Source organism: Gorilla gorilla, chromosome 23, assembly GCF_029281585.2.
Source record: "Gorilla gorilla gorilla isolate KB3781 chromosome 23, NHGRI_mGorGor1-v2.1_pri, whole genome shotgun sequence".
Classification (NCBI taxonomy): domain Eukaryota; kingdom Metazoa; phylum Chordata; class Mammalia; order Primates; family Hominidae; genus Gorilla; species Gorilla gorilla.
The window spans coordinates 53558854-53581791 of NC_086018.1; positions in this window are offsets into that span (position 1 = coordinate 53558854).

The window sequence follows — 22938 nt, forward strand, 5'->3', positions numbered from 1 at the left end:
CATGTGTAAAGAGATAGCTTTGTAGATATTTCCATGTATATGCAGATCCCTGTGTAGATATTTCCATTTTCATGCAGATAGCTTTGTATATATTTCCATCTTCAAACAGATAGCGGTGTAGATATTTCCATGTTCATACAGATAGCAGTGTAGATATTTCCATGTTTATACAGATAGCGGTGAAGATTTATTCATGTTTACACAGGTATCGGTGTAGATATTTCCATGTTCATACAGATAGCGATGTAGATATTTCCATGTTCATCCAGATGGCTGTGTAGATATATCCATGTTCATAAAGATGGCGGTGAAGATATTTCCATGTTCATACAGATTGCGGTGTAGTTTTTTCCATGTGTAAAGAGATAGCTGTTTAGATATTTCCATGCATATGCAGATAGCTGCGTATATATTTCCATTTTCATGCAGATAGCGGTGTAGATATTTCCATGTTCAAACAGATAGCGGTGTAGATATTTCCGTGTTCATACAGATAGCGGTGTAGATATTTCCATGTTCAAACAGATAGCGTTGTAGATATTTCCGTGTTCATACAGATAGCGGTGTAGATATTTCCAGGTTCATACAGATAGCGGTGCTGATATTTCCATGTTTATACAGGTAGCGGTGTAGATATTTCCATGTTTATACAGATAGCGGTGTAGATACTTCCATGTTTATACAGATTGCGGTGTAGATATTTCCATGTTTATTCAGATAGCGGTGTAGATATCTCCATCTTAATACAGATGGCGGTGTAGATATTTATATGTTCATACAGATGGCGGTGCAGATATTTCCATGTTCATACAGATGGCGGTGTAGATATGTTCATGTTCATACAGACAGCGATGTAGTTATTTCCATGTGTAAACATACAGCTGTGTAGATATTTCCATCTATATGCAGATAGCTGTGTAGATATTCCCATTTTCATGCAGATAGCGGTGTATATATTTCCATCTTCAAACAGATAGCGGTGTAGATATTTCCATGTTCATACAGATAACGGTGTAGATATTTCCATGTTTATACAGATAACGGTGAAGATGTATGCATGTTTACACAGATAGCGGTGTGGATATTTCCATGTTCATCCAGAGGGCTGTGTAGATATATCCATGTTCATACAGATAGCTGTGTAGATATTTCTATTTTCATGCAGATAGCGGTTTAGATTTTTCCATGTTCGTACAGATAGCGGTGTAGATATTTCCATGTTCATACAGATAGCGGTGTAGATATTTCAATGTTCATACAGATAGCGGTTTAGATATTTCCTTCTTTATAGAGATGGCAGTGTAGATATTTATATGTTCATACAGATGGCGGTGCAGATATTTCCATGTTCATACAGATGGCTGTGTAGATATTTCCATCTTTATAGAGATAGCAGTTTCGTTATTTCCATGTGTTAAGAGATAGCTGTGTAGATATTTCCATGTATATGCAGATAGCTGTGTAGATATTTCCATTTTCATGCAGACAGCGGTGTAGATATTTCCATGTTCAAACAGATAGCGGTGTAGATATTTCCATGTTCATACAGATAGCGGTGTAGATACTTCAATGTTCATACAGATAGAGGGGCTGATATTTCCATGTTCATACAGATAGCGGTGCTGATATTTCCATGTTTATACAGATAGCGGGGTAGATATTTCCATGTTTATACAGATAGCGGTGTAGATATTTCCATGTTTATACAGATAGCGGTGTAGGTGTCTCCATCTTAATACAGATGGCGGTGTAGATATTTATGTGTTCATACAGATGGCGGTGCAGATATTTCCAAGTTCATACAGATAGCGGTGTAGTTATTTCCATGTGTAAAGAGATAGCTGTGTAGATATTTCCATGTATATGCACATAGCTGTGTAGATATTTCTATTTTCATGCAGATAGCGGTTTAGATATTTCCATGTTCGTACAGATAGCAGTGTAGTTATTTCCATGTTCATACAGATAGCCTTGTAGATATTTCCATGTTTATACAGATAGCGGTGAAGATGTATGCATGTTTACACAGATAGCGGTGTAGATATTTCCATGTTCATACAGATAGCGGTGCTGATATTTCCATGTTTATACAGGTAGTGGTGTAGATATTTCCATGTTTATACAGATAGCGGTGTAGATATTTCCATGTTTATACAGATAGCTGTGTAGATATTTCCATGTTTGTGCAGATAGCAGTGCAGATATCTCTATCTTAATACAGATTGCGGTGTAGATATTTATATGTCCATACAGATGGCAGTGCAGATATTTCCATGTTCATACAGATGGCGGTGTAGATATTTCCATGTTCATGCAGAGAGCAGTGTAGTTATTTCCATGTGTAAAGAGATAGCTGTGTAGATATTTAAATGTATATGCAGATAGCAGTGTAGATATTTCCATTTTCATGCAGATAGCGGTGTAGATATTTCCATGTTCAAACAGATAGCGGTGTAGATATTTCCATGTTCATACAGATAGCGGTGTAGATATTTCCATGTTCATACAGATATCTGTGTAGATATCTCCATGTTCATACAGATAGCGGTGTAGCTATTTCCATGTTCATACAGATAGCGGAGTAGATATTTCCATGTTCATACAGATAGCGGTGTAGATATTTCCATGTTCATACAGATAGCGGTGCTGATATTTCCTTGTTTATACAGGCAGCGGTGAAGATATTTCCATGTTTATACAGATAGCGGTTTAGATATTTCCTTCTTAATACAGATGGCTGTGTAGATATTTATATGTTCATACAGATGGCGGTGTAGATATTTCCATGTTTATACAGATAGCAGTGTAGATATCTCCTCTTAATACAGATGGCGGTGTAGATATTTATATGTTCATACAGATGGCGGTGCAGATATTTCCGTGTTCATACAGATGGCGGTGTAGATATTTCCATGTTCATGCAGATAGCGGTGTAGTTATTTCCATGTGTAAAGAGATAGCTGTGTAGATATTTAAATGTATATGCAGAGAGCAGTGTAGATATTTCCATTTTCATGCAGATAGCGGTGCAGATATTTCCATGTTCAAACAGATAGCGGTGTAGATATTTCCATGTTCATACAGATAGCGGTGTGGATATTTCCATGTTCATACAGATAGCGGTGTAGGTATTTCCATGTTTATAGAGGTAGCGGTGAAGATCTATGCATGTTTACACAGATAGCGGTGTAGATATTTCCATGTTCATCCAGATGGCTGTGTAGATATATCCATGTTCATACAGATAGTGGTGTAGATATTTCCATGTTCATAGAGATAGCGGTGTAGATATTTCCATGTTCATCCAGATGGCTGTGTAGATATATCCATGTTCATACAGATAGCGGTGTAGATATTTCCATGTTAATACAGATAGTGGTGTAGCTATTTCCATGTTCATAGAGATAACGGTGTAGCTATTTCCATGTTCATACAGATAGCGGTGTAGTTATTTCCATGTTCATACAGATAGCGGTGCTGATATTTCCATGTTTATACAGGTAGCGGTGTAGATATTTCCATGTTTATACAGATAGCGGTGTAGATATTTCCATGTTTATACAGATAGTGGTGTAGATATTTCCATGTTTATACAGATAGCGGTGTAGATATCTCAATCTTAATACAGATGGCGGTGTAGATATTTATATGTTCATACAGATGGCGGTGCAGATATTTCCATGTTCATACAGATGGCGGTGTGGATATTTCCATGTTCATACTGATAGCGGTGTAGTTATTTCCATGTGTAAAGAGATAGCTGTGTAGATATTTCCAGGTATATGCAGATAGCAGTGTAGATATTTCCATTTTCATGCAGATAGCGGTGTAGATATTTCCATGTTCAAACAGATAGCGGTGTAGATATTTCCATGTTCATACAGATAGCGGTGTAGATATTTCCATGTTTATACAGATAGCGATGAAGATGTATGCATGTTTACACAGATAGCGGTGAAGGTATTTCCATGTTCATCCAGATGGCTGTGTAGATATATCCATGTTCATACAGATAGCGGTGTAGATATTTCCATGTTCATATAGATAGCGGTGTAGATATTTCCATGTTCATACAGATAGCGGTGTAGATATTTCCATGTTTATATTGATAGCGGTGAAGATGTATGCATGTTTACACAGATAGCGGTGTAGATATTTCCATGTTCATAGAGATAGTGGTGTAGATATTTCCATGTTCATCCAGATGGCAGTGCAGATATTTCCATGTTCATACAGATGGCGGTGTAGATATTTCCATGTTCATGCAGAGAGCAGTGTAGTTATTTCCATGTGTAAAGAGATAGCTGTGTAGATATTTAAATGTATATGCAGATAGCAGTGTAGATATTTCCATTTTCATGCAGATAGCGGTGTAGATATTTCCATGTTCAAACAGATAGCGGTGTAGATATTTCCATGTTCATACAGATAGCGGTGTAGATATTTCCATGTTCATACAGATATCTGTGTAGATATCTCCATGTTCATACAGATAGCGGTGTAGCTATTTCCATGTTCATACAGATAGCGGAGTAGATATTTCCATGTTCATACAGATAGCGGTGTAGATATTTCCATGTTCATACAGATAGCGGTGCTGATATTTCCTTGTTTATACAGGCAGCGGTGAAGATATTTCCATGTTTATACAGATAGCGGTTTAGATATTTCCTTCTTAATACAGATGGCTGTGTAGATATTTATATGTTCATACAGATGGCGGTGTAGATATTTCCATGTTTATACAGATAGCAGTGTAGTTATCTCCTCTTAATACAGATGGCGGTGTAGATATTTATATGTTCATACAGATGGCGGTGCAGATATTTCCGTGTTCATACAGATGGCGGTGTAGATATTTCCATGTTCATGCAGATAGCGGTGTAGTTATTTCCATGTGTAAAGAGATAGCTCTGTAGATATTTAAATGTATATGCAGAGAGCAGTGTAGATATTTCCATTTTCATGCAGATAGCGGTGCAGATATTTCCATGTTCAAACAGATAGCGGTGTAGATATTTCCATGTTCATACAGATAGCGGTGTGGATATTTCCATGTTCATACAGATAGCGGTGTAGGTATTTCCATGTTTATAGAGGTAGCGGTGAAGATCTATGCATGTTTACACAGATAGCGGTGTAGATATTTCCATGTTCATCCAGATGGCTGTGTAGATATATCCATGTTCATACAGATAGTGGTGTAGATATTTCCATGTTCATAGAGATAGCGGTGTAGATATTTCCATGTTCATCCAGATGGCTGTGTAGATATATCCATGTTCATACAGATAGCGGTGTAGATATTTCCATGTTAATACAGATAGTGGTGTAGCTATTTCCATGTTCATAGAGATAACGGTGTAGCTATTTCCATGTTCATACAGATAGCGGTGTAGTTATTTCCATTTTCTTACAGATAGCGGTGTAGATATTTCCATGTTCATACAGATAGCTGTGCTGATATTTCCATGTTTATACAGGCAGCGGTGTAGATATTTCCATGTTCATACAGATAGCGGTGCTGATATTTCCATGTTTATACAGGTAGCGGTGTAGATATTTCCATGGTTATACAGATAGCGGTGTAGATATTTCCATGTTTATAGAGATAGCATTGTAGATATTTCCATGTTTATTCAGATAGCAGTGTAGATATCTCCATCTTAATACAGATGGCGGTGTAGATATTTATATGTTCATACAGATGGCGGTGCAGATATTTCCATGTTCATACAGATGGCGGTGTAGATATTTCCATGTTCATACAGATAGCGGTGTAGTTATTTCCATGTGTAAAGAGATAGCTGTGTAGATATTTCCATGTATATGCAGATAGCTTTGTAGATATTTCAGTTTTCATGCAGATAGCGGTGTATATATTTCCATCTTCAAACAGATAGCGGTGTAGATATTTCCATGTTCATACAGATAGCGGTGTAGATATTTCCATGTTTATACAGATAGCAGTGAAGATGTATGCATGTTTACACAGATTGCGGTGTGGATATTTCCATGTTCTTCCAGAGGGCTGTCTAGATATATCCATGTTCATACAGATAGCGGTGTAGATATTTCCTTGTTCATACTGATAGCGGTGTAGATATTTCCATGTTCATACAGATAGCGGTGTAGATATTTCCATGTTCATACAGATAGCGGTGTAGATATTTCCATGTTCATACAGATAGCGGTGCTGATATTTCCATGTTTATACAGGTAGCGGTGTAGATATTTCCATGTTTATACAGATAGCGGTGTAGATATTTCCATGTTTATACAGATAGCGGTGTAGATATTTCCATGTTTATACAGATAGCGGTGTAGATATCTCAATCTTAATACAGATGGCGGTGTAGATATTTATATGTTCATACAGATGGCGGTGCAGATATTTCCATGTTCATACAGATGGCGGTGTGGATATTTCCATGTTCATACTGATAGCGGTGTAGTTATTTCCATGTGTAAAGAGATAGCTGTGTAGATATTTCCAGGTATATGCAGATAGCAGTGTAGATATTTCCATTTTCATGCAGATAGCGGTGTAGATATTTCCATGTTCAAACAGATAGCGGTGTAGATATTTCCATGTTCATACAGATAGCGGTGTAGATATTTCCATGTTTATACAGATAGCGATGAAGATGTATGCATGTTTACACAGATAGCGGTGAAGGTATTTCCATGTTCATCCAGATGGCTGTGTAGATATATCCATGTTCATACAGATAGCGGTGTAGATATTTCCATGTTCATATAGATAGCGGTGTAGATATTTCCATGTTCATACAGATAGCGGTGTAGATATTTCCATGTTTATATTGATAGCGGTGAAGATGTATGCATGTTTACACAGATAGCGGTGTAGATATTTCCATGTTCATAGAGATAGTGGTGTAGATATTTCCATGTTCATCCAGATGGCTGTGTAGATATATCCATGTTCATACAGATAGTGGTTTAGATATTTCCATGTTCATACAGATAGCGGTGCTGATATTTCCATGTTTATACAGGCAGCGGTTTATCTATTTCCATGTTCCTACAGATAGCGGTGTAGATATTTGCATGTTCATACAGATAGCGGTGCTGATATTTCCTTGTTTATACAGGCAGCGGTGTAGATATTTCCATGTTTATACGGATAGCGGTTTAGATATTTCCTTCTTAATACAGATGGCGGCGTATTTATATGTTCATACAGATGGCGGTGTTGATATTTCCATGTTTATACAGATAGCAGTGTAGATATCTCCATCTTAATACAGATGGCGGTGTAGATATTTATATGTTCATACAGATGGCGGTGCAGATATTTCCATGTTCATACAGATGGCGGTGTAGTTATTTCCATGTTCATACAGATAGTGGTGTAGTTATTTCCATGTGTAAAGAGATAGCTGTGTAGATATTTAAATGTATATTCAGATAGCAGTGTAGATATTTCCAATTTCATGCAGATAGCGGTGTAGATATTTCCATGTCCAAACAGATAGCGGTGTAGATATTTCCATGTTCATACCGATAGCGGTGCAGATATTTCCATGTTTATACAGATAGTGGAGAAGATGTATGCATGTTTACTCAGATAGCGGTGTAGATATTTCCATGTTCATCCAGATGGCAGTGTAGATATATCCATGTTCATTCAGATAGCGGTGTAGATATTTCCATGTTCATACAGATAGCTGTGTAGATATTTCCATGTTCATACAGATAGCGGTGTAGATATTTCCATGTTCATACAGATAGCGGTGCTGATATTTCCTTGTTTATACAGGCAGCGGTGTAGATATTTCCATGTTCATACAGATGGCGGTGTGGATATTTCCATGTTCATACAGATAGCGGTGTAGTTATTTCCATGTGTAAAGAGATAGCTGTGTAGATATTTCCATGTATATGCAGATAGCAGTGTAGATATTTCCATTTCCATGCAGATAGCGGTGTAGATATTTCCGTGTTCATACAGATAGCGGTGTAGTTATTTCCATGTGTAAAGAGATAGCTGTGTAGATATTTATATGTATATGCAGATAGCAGTGTAGATATTTCCATTTTCATGCAGATAGCGGTGTAGATATTTCCATGTTCAAACAGATAGCGGTGTAGATATTTCCATGTTCATACAGATAGCGGTGTGGATATTTCCATGTTCATACAGATAGCGGTGTAGATATTTCCATGTTTATAGAGATAGCGGTGAAGATCTATGCATGTTTACACAGATAGCGATGTAGATATTTCCATGTTCATCCAGATGGCTGTTTAGATATATCCATGTTAATACAGATTGCGGAGTACATATTTCCATGTTCATACAGATAGCGGTGTAGATATTTCCATGTTCATCCAGATGGCTGTGTAGATATATCCATGTTCATACACATAACGGTGTAGCTATTTCCATGTTCATACAGATATCATTGTAGGAATTTCCATGTTCATACAGATAGCGGTGTAGATATTTCCATGTTCATACAGATAGCAGTGCTGATATTTCCATGTTTATACAGGCAGCGGTGTAGATATTTCCAGGTTTATACAGATAGCTGTTTAGATATTTCCTTCTTAATACAGATGGCGGTGCAGATATTTATATGTTCATACAGATGGCGGTGCACATATTTCCATGTTCATACATATGGTGGTGTAGATATTTCCATGTTTATAGATATAGCGGTGTAGTTATTTCCATGTGTAAAGAGATAGCTGTGTAGATATTTCCATGTTCATACAGATAGCGGTGTAGATATTTCCATGTTCATACAGATAGCGGTGTAGATATTTCCATGTTCATACAGATAGCGGTGCTGATATTTCCATGTTTATACAGGTAGCGGTGTAGATATTTCCATGGGTATAGAGATAGCGGTGTAGATATTTCCATGTTTATACAGATAGCGGTGTAGATATTTCCATGTTTATTCAGATAGCGGTGTAGATATCTCCATCTTAATACAGATGGCGGTGTAGATATTTATATGTTCATACAGATGGCAGTGCAGATATTTCCATGTTCATACAGATGGCGGTGTAGATATTCCCATGTTCATACAGATAGCGGTGTAGTTATTTCCATGTGTAAAGAGATAGCTGTGTAGATATTTCCATGTATATGCAGATAGCTGTGTAGATATTTCCGTTTTCATGCAGATAGCGGTGTATATATTTCCATCTTCAAACAGATAGCGGTGTAGACATTTCCATGTTCATTCAGATAGCGGTGTAGATATTTCCATGTTTATACAGATAGCGGTGAAGATGTATGCATGTTTACACAGATAGCGGTGTGGATATTTCCATGTTCATCCAGAGGGCTGTGTAGATATATCCATGTTCATACAGATAGCGGTGTAGATATTTCCATGTTCATACTGATAGCGGTGTAGATATTTCCATATTCATACAGATAGCGGTGTAGATATTTCCATGTTCATACAGATAGCGGTGTAGATATTTCCATGTTCATACAGATAGCGGTGCTGATATTTCCATGTTTATACAGGTAGCGGTTTAGATATTTCCATGTTTATACAGATAGCGGTGTAGATATTTCCATGTTTATACAGATAGCGGTGTAGATATTTCCATGTTTATACAGATAGCGATGTAGATATCTCCATCTTGATACAGATGGCGGTGTAGATATTTATATGTTCATACAGATGGCGCTGCAGATATTTCCATGTTCATACAGATGGCGGTGTGGATATTTCCATGTTCATACAGATAGCGTTGTAGTTATTTCCATGTGTAAAGAGATAGCTGTGAAGATATTTCCATGTATATGCAGATAGCAGTGTAGATATTTCCATTTTCATGCAGATAGCGGTTTAGATATTTCCATGTTCAAACAGATAGCGGTGTAGATATTTCCATGTTCATTCAGATAGCGGTGTAGATATTTCCATGTTCATACAGATAGCGGTGTAGATATTTCCATCTTTATACAGATAGCGGTGAAGATGTATGCATGTTTACACAGATAGCGGTGTAGATATTTCCATGTTCATCCGGATGGCTGTGTAGATATATCCATGTTCATACAGATAGCGGTGTAGATATTTCCATCTTCATACAGATAGCAGTGTAGCTATTTCCATGTTCATACAGATAGCGGTGTAGATATTTCCATGTTTATAGTGATAGCGGTGAAGATGTATGCATGTTTACACAGATAGCGGTGTAGATATTTCCATGTGCATACAGATAGTGGTGTAGACATTTCCATGTTCATCCAGATGGCTGTGTAGATATATCCATGTTCATACAGATAGTGGTGTAGATATTTCCATGTTCATACAGATAGCGGTGCTGATATTTCCATGTTTATACAGGCAGCGGTGTAGCTATTTCCATGTTCCTACAGATAGCGGTGTAGATATTTCCATGTTCATACAGATAGCGGTGCTGATATTTCCATGTTTATACAGGCAGCGGTGTAGATATTTCCATGATTATACAGAAAGAAGTTTTGATATTTCCTTCTAAATACAGATGGCGGTGTATTTATATGTTCATACAGATGGCGGTGTAGATATTTCCATGTTCATACAGATAGCCTTGTAGACATTTCCATGTTTATACAGAGAGCGGTGAAGATGTATGCATGTTTACCCAGATAGCGGTGTAGATATTTCCAGGTTTATACAAATAGCGGTGTAGATATTTCCATGTTTATACAGATAGCTGTGTAGATATTTCCAAGTTTATACAGATAGCAGTGGAGATATCTCTATCTTAATACAGATTGCGGTGTAGTTATTTATATGTTCATACAGATGGCAGTGCAGATATTTCCATGTTCATACAGATGGCGGTGTAGATATTTCCATGTTCATGCAGATAGCAGTGTAGTTATTTCCATGTGTAAAGAGATAGCTGTGTAGATATTTAAATGTATATGCAGATAGCAGTGTAGATATTTCCATTTTCATGCAGATAGCGGTGTAGATATTTCCATGTTCATGCAGATAGCAGTGTAGTTATTTCCATGTGTAAAGAGATAGCTGTGTAGATATTTAAATGTATATGCAGATAGCAGTGTAGATATTTCCATTTTCATGCAGATAGCGGTGTAGATATTTCCATGTTCAAACAGATAGCGGTGTAGATATTTCCATGTTTATACAGATAGCGGTGTAGATATTTCCATGTTCATACAGATAGCGGTGTAGATATTTCCATGTTTATACAGATAGCGGTGTAGATATTTCCATGTTCATCCAGATGGCTGTGTAGATATATCCATGTTCATACAGATAGCGGTGTAGCTATTTCCATGTTCATACAGATAGCGGAGTAGATATTTCCATGTTCATACAGATAGCGGTGTAGATATTTCCATGTTCATACAGATAGCGGTGCTGATATTTCCTTGTTTATAGAGGCAGCGGTGTAGATATTTCTATGTTTATACAGATAGCGGTTTAGATATTTCCTTCTTAATACAGATGGCTGTGTAGATATTTATATGTTCATACAGATGGCGGTGTAGATATTTCCATGTTTATACAGATAGCAGTGTGGATATCTCCATCTTAATACAGATGGCGGTGTAGATATTTATATGTTCATACAGATGGCGGTGTAGATATTTCCATGTTCATACAGATAGTGGTGTAGTTATTTCCATGTGTAAAGAGATAGCTGTGTAGATATTTAAATGTATATGCAGATAGCAGTGTAGATATTTCCATTTTCATGCAGATAGCGGTGTAGATATTTCCATGTTCAAACTGATAGCGCTGTAGATATTTCCATGTTCATACAGATAGCGGTGTGGATATTTCCATGTTCATACAGATAGCGGTGTAGATATTTCCATGTTTATAGAGGTAGCGGTGAAGATCTATGCATGTTTACACAGATAGCGGTGTAGATATTTCCATGTTCATCCAGATGGCTGTTTAGATATATCCATGTTCATACAGATAGTGGTGTAGATATTTCCATGTTCATACAGATAGCGGTGTAGATATTTCCATGTTCATCCAGATGGCTGTGTAGATATATCCATGTTCATACAGGTAGCGGTGTAGATATTTCCATGTTTATACAGATAGCGGTTTAGATATTTCCTTCTTAATACAGATGGCGGTGTAGATATTTATATGTTCATACAGATGGCGGTTTAGATATTTCCATGTTTATACAGATAGCAGTGTAGATATCTTCTTCTTAATACAGATGGCAGTGTAGATATTTATATGTTCTTACAGATGGCGGTGCAGATATTTCCGTGTTCATACAGATGGCGGTGTGGATATTTCCATGTTCATACAGATAGCGGTGTAGTTATTTCCATGTGTAAAGAGATAGCTGTGTAGATATTTATATGTATATGCAGATAGCAGTGTAGATATTTCCATTTTCATGCAGATAGCGGTGTAGATATTTCCATGTTCAAACAGATAGCGGTGTAGATATTTCCATGTTCATACAGATAGCGGTGTGGATATTTCCATGTTCATACAGATAGCGGTGTAGATATTTCCATGTTTATAGAGATAGTGGTGAAGATCTATGCATGTTTACACAGATAGCGATGTAGATATTTCCATGTTCATCCAGATGGCTGTTTAGATATATCCATGTTAATACAGATAGCGGAGTAGATATTTCCATGTTCATACAGATAGCGGTGTAGATATTTCCATGTTCATCCAGATGGCTGTGTAGATATATCCATGTTCATACACATAACGGTGTAGCTATTTCCATGTTCATACAGATATCATTGTAGGAATTTCCATGTTCATACAGATAGCGGTGTAGATATTTCCATGTTCATACAGATAGCAGTGCTGATATTTCCATGTTTATACAGGCAGCGGTGTAGATATTTCCAGGTTTATACAGATAGCTGTTTAGATATTTCCTTCTTAATACAGATAGCGGTGTAGATATTTATATGTTCATACAGATGGCGGTGCAGATATTTCCATGTTCATACATATGGTGGTGTAGATATTTCCATGTTTATAGATATAGCGGTGTAGTTATTTCCATGTGTAAAGAGATAGCTGTGTAGATATTTCCATGTTCATACAGATAGCGGTGTAGATATTTCCATGTTCATACAGATAGCGGTGTAGATATTTCCATGTTCATACAGATAGCGGTGCTGATATTTCCATGTTTATACAGGTAGCGGTGTAGATATTTCCATGGGTATAGAGATAGCGGTGTAGATATTTCCATGTTTATACAGATAGCGGTGTAGATATTTCCATGTTTATTCAGATAGCGGTGTAGATATCTCCATCTTAATACAGATGGCGGTGTAGATATTTATATGTTCATACAGATGGCAGTGCAGATATTTCCATGTTCATACAGATGGCGGTGTAGATATTCCCATGTTCATACAGATAGCGGTGTAGTTATTTCCATGTGTAAAGAGATAGCTGTGTAGATATTTCCATGTATATGCAGATAGCTGTGTAGATATTTCCGTTTTCATGCAGATAGCGGTGTATATATTTCCATCTTCAAACAGATAGCGGTGTAGACATTTCCATGTTCATTCAGATAGCGGTGTAGATATTTCCATGTTTATACAGATAGCGGTGAAGATGTATGCATGTTTACACAGATAGCGGTGTGGATATTTCCATGTTCATCCAGAGGGCTGTGTAGATATATCCATGTTCATACAGATAGCGGTGTAGATATTTCCATGTTCATACTGATAGCGGTGTAGATATTTCCATATTCATACAGATAGCGGTGTAGATATTTCCATGTTCATACAGATAGCGGTGTAGATATTTCCATGTTCATACAGATAGCGGTGCTGATATTTCCATGTTTATACAGGTAGCGGTTTAGATATTTCCATGTTTATACAGATAGCGGTGTAGATATTTCCATGTTTATACAGATAGCGGTGTAGATATTTCCATGTTTATACAGATAGCGATGTAGATATCTCCATCTTGATACAGATGGCGGTGTAGATATTTATATGTTCATACAGATGGCGCTGCAGATATTTCCATGTTCATACAGATGGCGGTGTGGATATTTCCATGTTCATACAGATAGCGTTGTAGTTATTTCCATGTGTAAAGAGATAGCTGTGTAGATATTTCCATGTATATGCAGATAGCAGTGTAGATATTTCCATTTTCATGCAGATAGCGGTTTAGATATTTCCATGTTCAAACAGATAGCGGTGTAGATATTTCCATGTTCATTCAGATAGCGGTGTAGATATTTCCATGTTCATACAGATAGCGGTGTAGATATTTCCATCTTTATACAGATAGCGGTGAAGATGTATGCATGTTTACACAGATAGCGGTGTAGATATTTCCATGTTCATCCAGATGGCTGTGTAGATATATCCATGTTCATACAGATAGCGGTGTAGATATTTCCATCTTCATACAGATAGCAGTGTAGCTATTTCCATGTTCATACAGATAGCGGTGTAGATATTTCCATGTTTATAGTGATAGCGGTGAAGATGTATGCATGTTTACACAGATAGCGGTGTAGATATTTCCATGTGCATACAGATAGTGGTGTAGACATTTCCATGTTCATCCAGATGGCTGTGTAGATATATCCATGTTCATACAGATAGTGGTGTAGATATTTCCATGTTCATACAGATAGCGGTGCTGATATTTCCATGTTTATACAGGCAGCGGTGTAGCTATTTCCATGTTCCTACAGATAGCGGTGTAGATATTTCCATGTTCATACAGATAGCGGTGCTGATATTTCCATGTTTATACAGGCAGCGGTGTAGATATTTCCATGATTATACAGAAAGCAGTTTTGATATTTCCTTCTAAATACAGATGGCGGTGTATTTATATGTTCATACAGATGGCGGTGTAGATATTTCCATGTTCATACAGATAGCCTTGTAGACATTTCCATGTTTATACCGAGAGCGGTGAAGATGTATGCATGTTTACCCAGATAGCGGTGTAGATATTTCCATGTTTATACAGATAGCGGTGTAGATATTTCCATGTTTATACAGATAGCGGTGTAGATATTTCCATGTTTATACAGATAGCTGTGTAGATATTTCCAAGTTTATACAGATAGCAGTGGAGATATCTCTATCTTAATACAGATTGCGGTGTAGATATTTATATGTTCATACAGATGGCAGTGCAGATATTTCCATGTTCATACAGATGGTGGTGTAGATATTTCCATGTTCATGCAGATAGCAGTGTAGTTATTTCCATGTGTAAAGAGATAGCTGTGTAGATATTTAAATGTATATGCAGATAGCAGTGTAGATATTTCCATTTTCATGCAGATAGCGGTGTAGATATTTCCATGTTCATGCAGATTGCAGTGTAGTTATTTCCATGTGTAAAGAGATAGCTGTGTAGATATTTAAATGTATATGCAGATAGCAGTGTAGATATTTCCATTTTCATGCAGATAGCGGTGTAGATATTTCCATGTTCAAACAGATAGCGGTGTAGATATTTCCATGTTTATACAGATAGCGGTGTAGATATTTCCATGTTCATACAGATAGCGGTGTAGATATTTCCATGTTTATACAGATAGCGGTGTAGATATTTCCATGTTCATCCAGATGGCTGTGTAGATATATCCATGTTCATACAGATAGCGGTGTAGCTATTTCCATGTTCATACAGATAGCGGAGTAGATATTTCCATGTTCATACAGATAGCGGTGTAGATATTTCCATGTTCATACAGATAGCGGTGCTGATATTTCCTTGTTTATACAGGCAGCGGTGTAGATATTTCTATGTTTATACAGATAGCGGTTTAGATATTTCCTTCTTAATACAGATGGCTGTGTAGATATTTATATGTTCATACAGATGGCGGTGTAGATATTTCCATGTTTATACAGATAGCAGTGTGGATAACTCCATCTTAATACAGATGGCGGTGTAGATATTTATATGTTCATACAGATGGCGGTGTAGATATTTCCATGTTCATACAGATAGTGGTGTAGTTATTTCCATGTGTAAAGAGATAGCTGTGTAGATATTTAAATGTATATGCAGATAGCAGTGTAGATATTTCCATTTTCATGCAGATAGCGGTGTAGATATTTCCATGTTCAAACTGATAGCGCTGTAGATATTTCCATGTTCATACAGATAGCGGTGTGGATATTTCCATGTTCATACAGATAGCGGTGTAGATATTTCCATGTTTATAGAGGTAGCGGTGAAGATCTATGCATGTTTACACAGATAGCGGTGTAGATATTTCCATGTTCATCCAGATGGCTGTTTAGATATATCCATGTTCATACAGATAGTGGTGTAGATATTTCCATGTTCATACAGATAGCGGTGTAGATATTTCCATGTTCATCCAGATGGCTGTGTACATATATCCATGTTCATACAGATAGCGGTGTAGATATTTCCATGTTCATACAGATAGTGGTGTAGCTATTTCCATGTTCATACAGATAACGGTGTAGCTGTTTCCATGTTCATACAGATAGCAGTGTAGTTATTTCCATGTTCATACAGATAGCCGTGCTGATATTTCCATGTTTATACAGGCAGCGGTGTAGATATTTCCATGTTCATACAGATAGCGGTGCTGATATTTCCATGTTTATACAGGTAGCGGTGTAGATATTTCCATGGTTATACAGATAGCGGTGTAGATATTTCCATGTTTATACTGATAGCGGTGTAGATATTTCCATGTTTATTCAGATAGCAGTGTAGATATCTCCGTCTTAATACAGATGGCGGTGTAGATATTTATATGTTCATACAGATGGCGGTGCAGATATTTCCATGCTCATACAGATGGCGGTGAAGATATTTCCATGTTCATACAGATAGCGGTGTAGTTATTTCCATGTGTAAAGAGATAGCTGTGTAGATATTTCCATGTATATGCAGATAGCTGTGTAGATATTTCCGTTTTCATGCAGATAGCGGTGTATATATTTCCATCTTCAAACAGATAGCGGTGTAGATATTTCCATGTTCATACAGATAGCGGTGTAGATATTTCCATGTTTATACAGATAGCGGTGAAGATGTATGCATGTTTACACAGATAGCGGTGTGGATATTTCCATGTTCATCCAGAGGGCTGTGTAAATATATCCATGTTCATACAGATAGCGGTGTAGATATTTCCTTGTTCATACTGATAGCGGTGTAGATATTTCCATGTTCATACAGATAGCGGTGTAGATATTTCCATGTTCATACAGATAGCGGTGTAGCTATTTCCATGTTCATACAGATGGCGGTGTAGATATTTCCATGTTTATACTGATAGCGGTGAAGATGTATGCATGTTTACACAGATAGCGGTGTAGATATTTCCATGTTCATACAGATAGTGGTGTAGATATTTCCATGTTCATACAGATAGCGGTGCTGATATTTCCATGTTTATACAGGCAGCGGTGTAGCTATTTCCATGTTCCTACAGATAGCGGTGTAGATATTTCCATGTTCATACAGGTAGCGGTGCTGATATTTCCATGTTTATACAGGCAGCGGTGTAGATATTTCCATGTTTATAGAGATAGTGGTTTAGATATTTCCTTCTTAATACAGATGGCGGCGTATTTATATGTTCATACTGATGGCGGTGCAGATATTTCCATGTTTATAGATATAGCGGTGTAGTTATTTCCATGTGTAAAGAGATAGCTGTGTAGATATTTCCATGTATATGCAGATAGCAGTGTAGATATTTCCATTTTCAGGCAGATAGCAGTGTAGCTATTTCCATGTTCAAACAGATAGCGGTGTAGATTTTTCCATGTTCATTCAGATAGCTTTGTAGATATTTCCATGTTCATACAGATAGCGGTGTAGATATTTCCATGTTCATAAAGATAGCGGTGGAGATATTTCCATGTTCATACAGATAGCGGTGCTGATATTTCCATGTTTATACAGGTAGCGGTGTAGATATTTCCATGGTTATACACATAGCGGTGTAGATATTTCCATGTTTATACAGATAGCGGTGTAGATATTTCCATGTTTATTCAGATAGCGGTGTAGATATCTCCATCTTAATACAGATGGCGGTGTAGATATTTATATGTTCATACAGATGGCGGTGCAGATATTTCCATGTTCATACAGATGGCGGTGTAGATATTTCCATGTTAATACAGATAGTGGTGTAGTTATTTCTATGTGTAAAGAGATAGCTGTGTAGATATTTCCATCTATATGCAGATAGCTGTGTAGATATTTCCATTTTCATGCAGATAGCGGTGTATATATTTCCATCTTCAAACAGATAGCGGTGTAGATATTTCCATGTTCATACAGATAGCGGTGTAGATATTTCCATGTTTCTACAGATAGCGGTGAAGATGTATGCATGTTTACACAGATAGCGGTGTGGATATTTCCATGTTCATCCAGAGGGCTGTGTAGATATATCCATGTTCATACAGATAGCGGTGTAGATATTTCCATGTTCATACAGATGGCGGTGTAGCTATTTCCATGTTTATAGAAATAGCGCTGTACTTATTTCCATGTGTAAAGAGATAGCTTTGTAGATATTTCCATGTATATGCAGATCGCTGTGTAGATATTTCCATTTTCATGCAGATAGCGGTGTACATATTTCCATCTTCAAACAGATAGCGGTGTAGATATTTCCATGTTCATACAGATAGCAGTGTAGATATTTCCATGTTTATACAGATAGCGGTGAAGATGTATTCATGTTTACACAGATATCGGTGTAGATATTTCCATGTTCATACAGATAGCGGTGTAGATATTTCCATGTTCATCCAGATGGCTGTGTAGATATATCCATGTTCATAAAGATGGCGGTGAAGATATTTCCATGTTCATACAGATAGCGGTGTAGTTTTTTCCATGTGTAAAGAGATAGCTGTTTAGATATTTCCATGTATATGCAGATAGCTGTGTATATATTTCCATTTTCATGCAGATAGCGGTGTAGATATTTCCATGTTCAAACAGATAGCGGTGTAGATATTTCCGTGTTCATACAGATAGCGGTGTAGATATTTCCATGTTCAAACAGATAGCGTTGTAGATATTTCCGTGTTCATACAGATACCGGTGTAGATATTTCCAGGTTCATACAGATAGCGGTGCTGATATTTCCATGTTTATACAGGTAGCGGTGTAGATATTTCCATGTTTATACAGATAGAGGTGTAGATACTTCCATGTTTATACAGATTGCGGTGTAGATATTTCCATGTTTATTCAGATAGCGGTGTAGATATCTCCATCTTAATACAGATGGCGGTGTAGTTATTTATATGTTCATACAGATGGCGGTGCAGATATTTCCATGTTCATACAGATGGCGGTGTAGATATGTCCATGTTCATACAGACAGCGTTGTAGTTATTTCCATGTGTAAACAGACAGCTGTGTAGATATTTCCATCTATATGCAGATAGCTGTGTAGATATTCCCATTTTCATGCAGATAGCGGTGTATATATTTCCATCTTCAAACAGATAGCGGTGTAGATATTTCCATGTTCATACAGATAACGGTGTAGATATTTCCATGTTTATACAGATAACGGTGAAGATGTATGCATGTTTACACAGATAGCGGTGTGGATATTTCCATGTTCATCCAGAGGGCTGTGTAGATATATCCATGTTCATACAGATAGCTGTGTAGATATTTCTATTTTCATGCAGATAGCGGTTTAGATATTTCCATGTTCGTACAGATAGCGGTGTAGATATTTCCATGTTCATACAGTTAGCGGTGTAGATATTTCAATGTTCATACAGATAGCGGTTTAGATATTTCCTTCTTAATAGAGATGGGGGTGTAGATATTTATATGTTCATACAGATGGCGGTGCAGATATTTCCATGTTCATACAGATGGCTGTGTAGATATTTCCATCTTTATAGAGATAGCAGTGTCGTTATTTCCATGTGTTAAGAGATAGCTGTGTAGATATTTCCATGTATATGCAGATAGCTGTGTAGATATTTCCATTTTCATGCAGACAGCGGTGTAGATATTGCCATGTTCAAACAGATAGCGGTGTAGATATTTCCATGTTCATACAGATAGCGGTGTAGATATTTCCATGTTCATACAGATAGCGGTGTTGATATTTCCATGTTCATACAGATGGCGGTGTAGATATTTCCATGTTCATACAGATAGCGGTGCTGATATTTCCATGTTTATACAGGTAGTGGTGTAGATATTTCCATGTTTATACAGATAGCGGTGTAGATATTTCCATGTTTATACAGATAGCGGTGAAGATCTATGCATGTTTACACAGATAGCGTTGTAGATATTTCCATGTTCATCCAGATGTCTGTGTAGATATATCAATGTTCATACAGATAGCGGTGCAGCTATTTCCATGTTCATACAGATAGCGGTGTAGATATTTCCATGTTCATACAGATAGCGGTGTAGATATTTCCCTGTTCATACAGATAGCGGTGCTGATATTTCCATGTTTATACAGATAGCGGTTTAGATATTTCCTTCTTAATACAGAGGGCATTGTAGATATTTATATGTTCATACAGATGGCGGTGTAGATATTTCCATGTTTATACAGATAGCAGTGCACATATCTCCATCTTAATACAGATGGCGGTGTAGATATTTATATGTTCTTATAGATGGCGGTGCAGATATTTCCGTGTTCATACAGATGGCTGTGTAGATATTTCCATGTTCATACAGATAGCGGTGTAGTTATTTCCATGTGTAAAGAGATAGCTGTGTAGATATTTCCATGTATATGCAGATAGCTTTGTAGATATTTCCATTTTCATGCAGATAGCGGTGTAGATATTTACATGTTCAAACAGATAGCGGTGTAGATTTTTCCATGTTCATTCAGATAGCTTTGTAGATATTTCCATGTTCATACAGATAGCGGTGCTGATATTTCCATGTTTATACAGGTAGTGGTGTAGATATTTCCATGCTTATACAGACAGCGGTGTAGATATTTCCATGTTTATACAGATAGTGGTGTAGATATTTCCATGTTTAAACAGATAGCGGTGTAGATATCTCCATCTTAATACAGATGGCGGTGTAGATATTTATATGTTCATACAGATGGCGGTGCAGATATTTCCATGTTCATACAGATAGCGGTGTAGATATTTCCATGTTCATACAGATAGCGGTGTAGTTATTTCCATGTGTAAAGAGATAGATGTGTAGATATTTAAATGTATATACAGATAGCAGTGTAGATATTTCCATTTTCATGCAGATAGCGGTGTAGATATTTCCATGTTCAAACAGATAGCGGTGTAGATATTTCCCTGTTCATACAGATAGCGGTGTAGATATTTCCACGTTCATACAGATAGCGGTGTAGATATTTCCATGTTTATTCAGACAGCGGTGAAGATCTATGCATGTTTACACACATAGCGGTGTAGATATTTCCATGTTCATCCAGATGACTGTGTAGATATATCCATGTTCATTCAGATAGCGGTGTAGCTATTTCCATGTTCATACAGATAGCTGTGTAGATATTTCCATGTTCATACAGATAGCGGTGTAGATATTTCCATGTTCATACATATAGCGGTGCTGATATTTCCTTGTTTATACAGGCAGCGGTGTAGCTATTTCCATGTTTATACAGATAGCGGTTTAGATATTTCCTTCTTAATACAGATGGCGGTGTAGATATTTATATGTTCATACAGATGGCGGTTTAGATATTTCCATGTTTATACAGATAGCAGTGTAGATATCTTCATCTTAATACAGATGGTGGTGTAGATATTTATATGTTCTTACAGATGGCGGTGCAGATATTTCCGTGTTCATACAGATGGCGGTGTAGATGTTTCCATGTCCATACAGATAGCGGTGTAGTTATTTCCATGTGTAAAGAGATAGCTGTGTAGATATTTAAATGTATATGCAGATAGCAGTGTAGATATTTCCATTTTCATACAGATAACGGTGTAGATATTTCCATGTTCAAACAGATAGCGGTGTAGATATTTCCATGTTCATACAGATAGCGGTGTGGATATTTCCATGTACATACAGATAGCGGTGTACATATTTCCATGTTTATAGAGATAGCGGTGAAGTTCTATGCATGTTTACACACATAGCGGTGTAGATATTTCCTTGTTTATCCAGATGGCTCTGTAGATATATCCATGTTCATACAGATAGCGGTGTACATATTTCCATGTTCATACAGATAGCGGTGTAGATATTTCGATGTTCATCCAGATGGCTGTGTAGATATATCCATGTTCATACAGCTAGCGGTGTAGATATTTCCATGTTTATGCTGATAGCGGTGAAGAGGTATGCATGTTTACACAGATAGCGGTGTAGATATTTCCATGTTCATACAGATAGTGGTGTAGATATTTCCATGTTCATCCAGATGGCTGTGTAGATATATCCATGTTCATACAGATAGCGGTGTAGATATTTCCATGTTAATACCGATAGCGGTGCAGATATTTCCATGTTTATACAGATAGTGGTGAAGATGTATGCATGTTTACACAGATAGCGGTGTAGATATTTCCATGTTCATCCAGATGGCTGTGTAGATATATCCATGTTCATACAGATAGCGGTGTAGATATTTCCATGTTCATACAGATAGCGGTGTAGATATTTCCATGTTCAGACAGATGGCTGTGTAGATATATCCATGTTCATACAGATAGCGGTGTAGATATTTCCATGTTCATACAGATAGCGGTGTAGCTATTTCCTTTTTCATACAGATAACGGTGTAGCTATTTCCATGTTCATACAGATTGCAGTGTAGATATTTCCATGTTCATACAGATAGTGGTGTAGATATCTCCATTTTCATACAGAGAGCGGTGCTGATATTTCCATGTTTATACAGGCAGCGGTGTAGATATTTCCATGTTTATACAGATAGCGGTTTAGATATTTCCTTCTTAATACA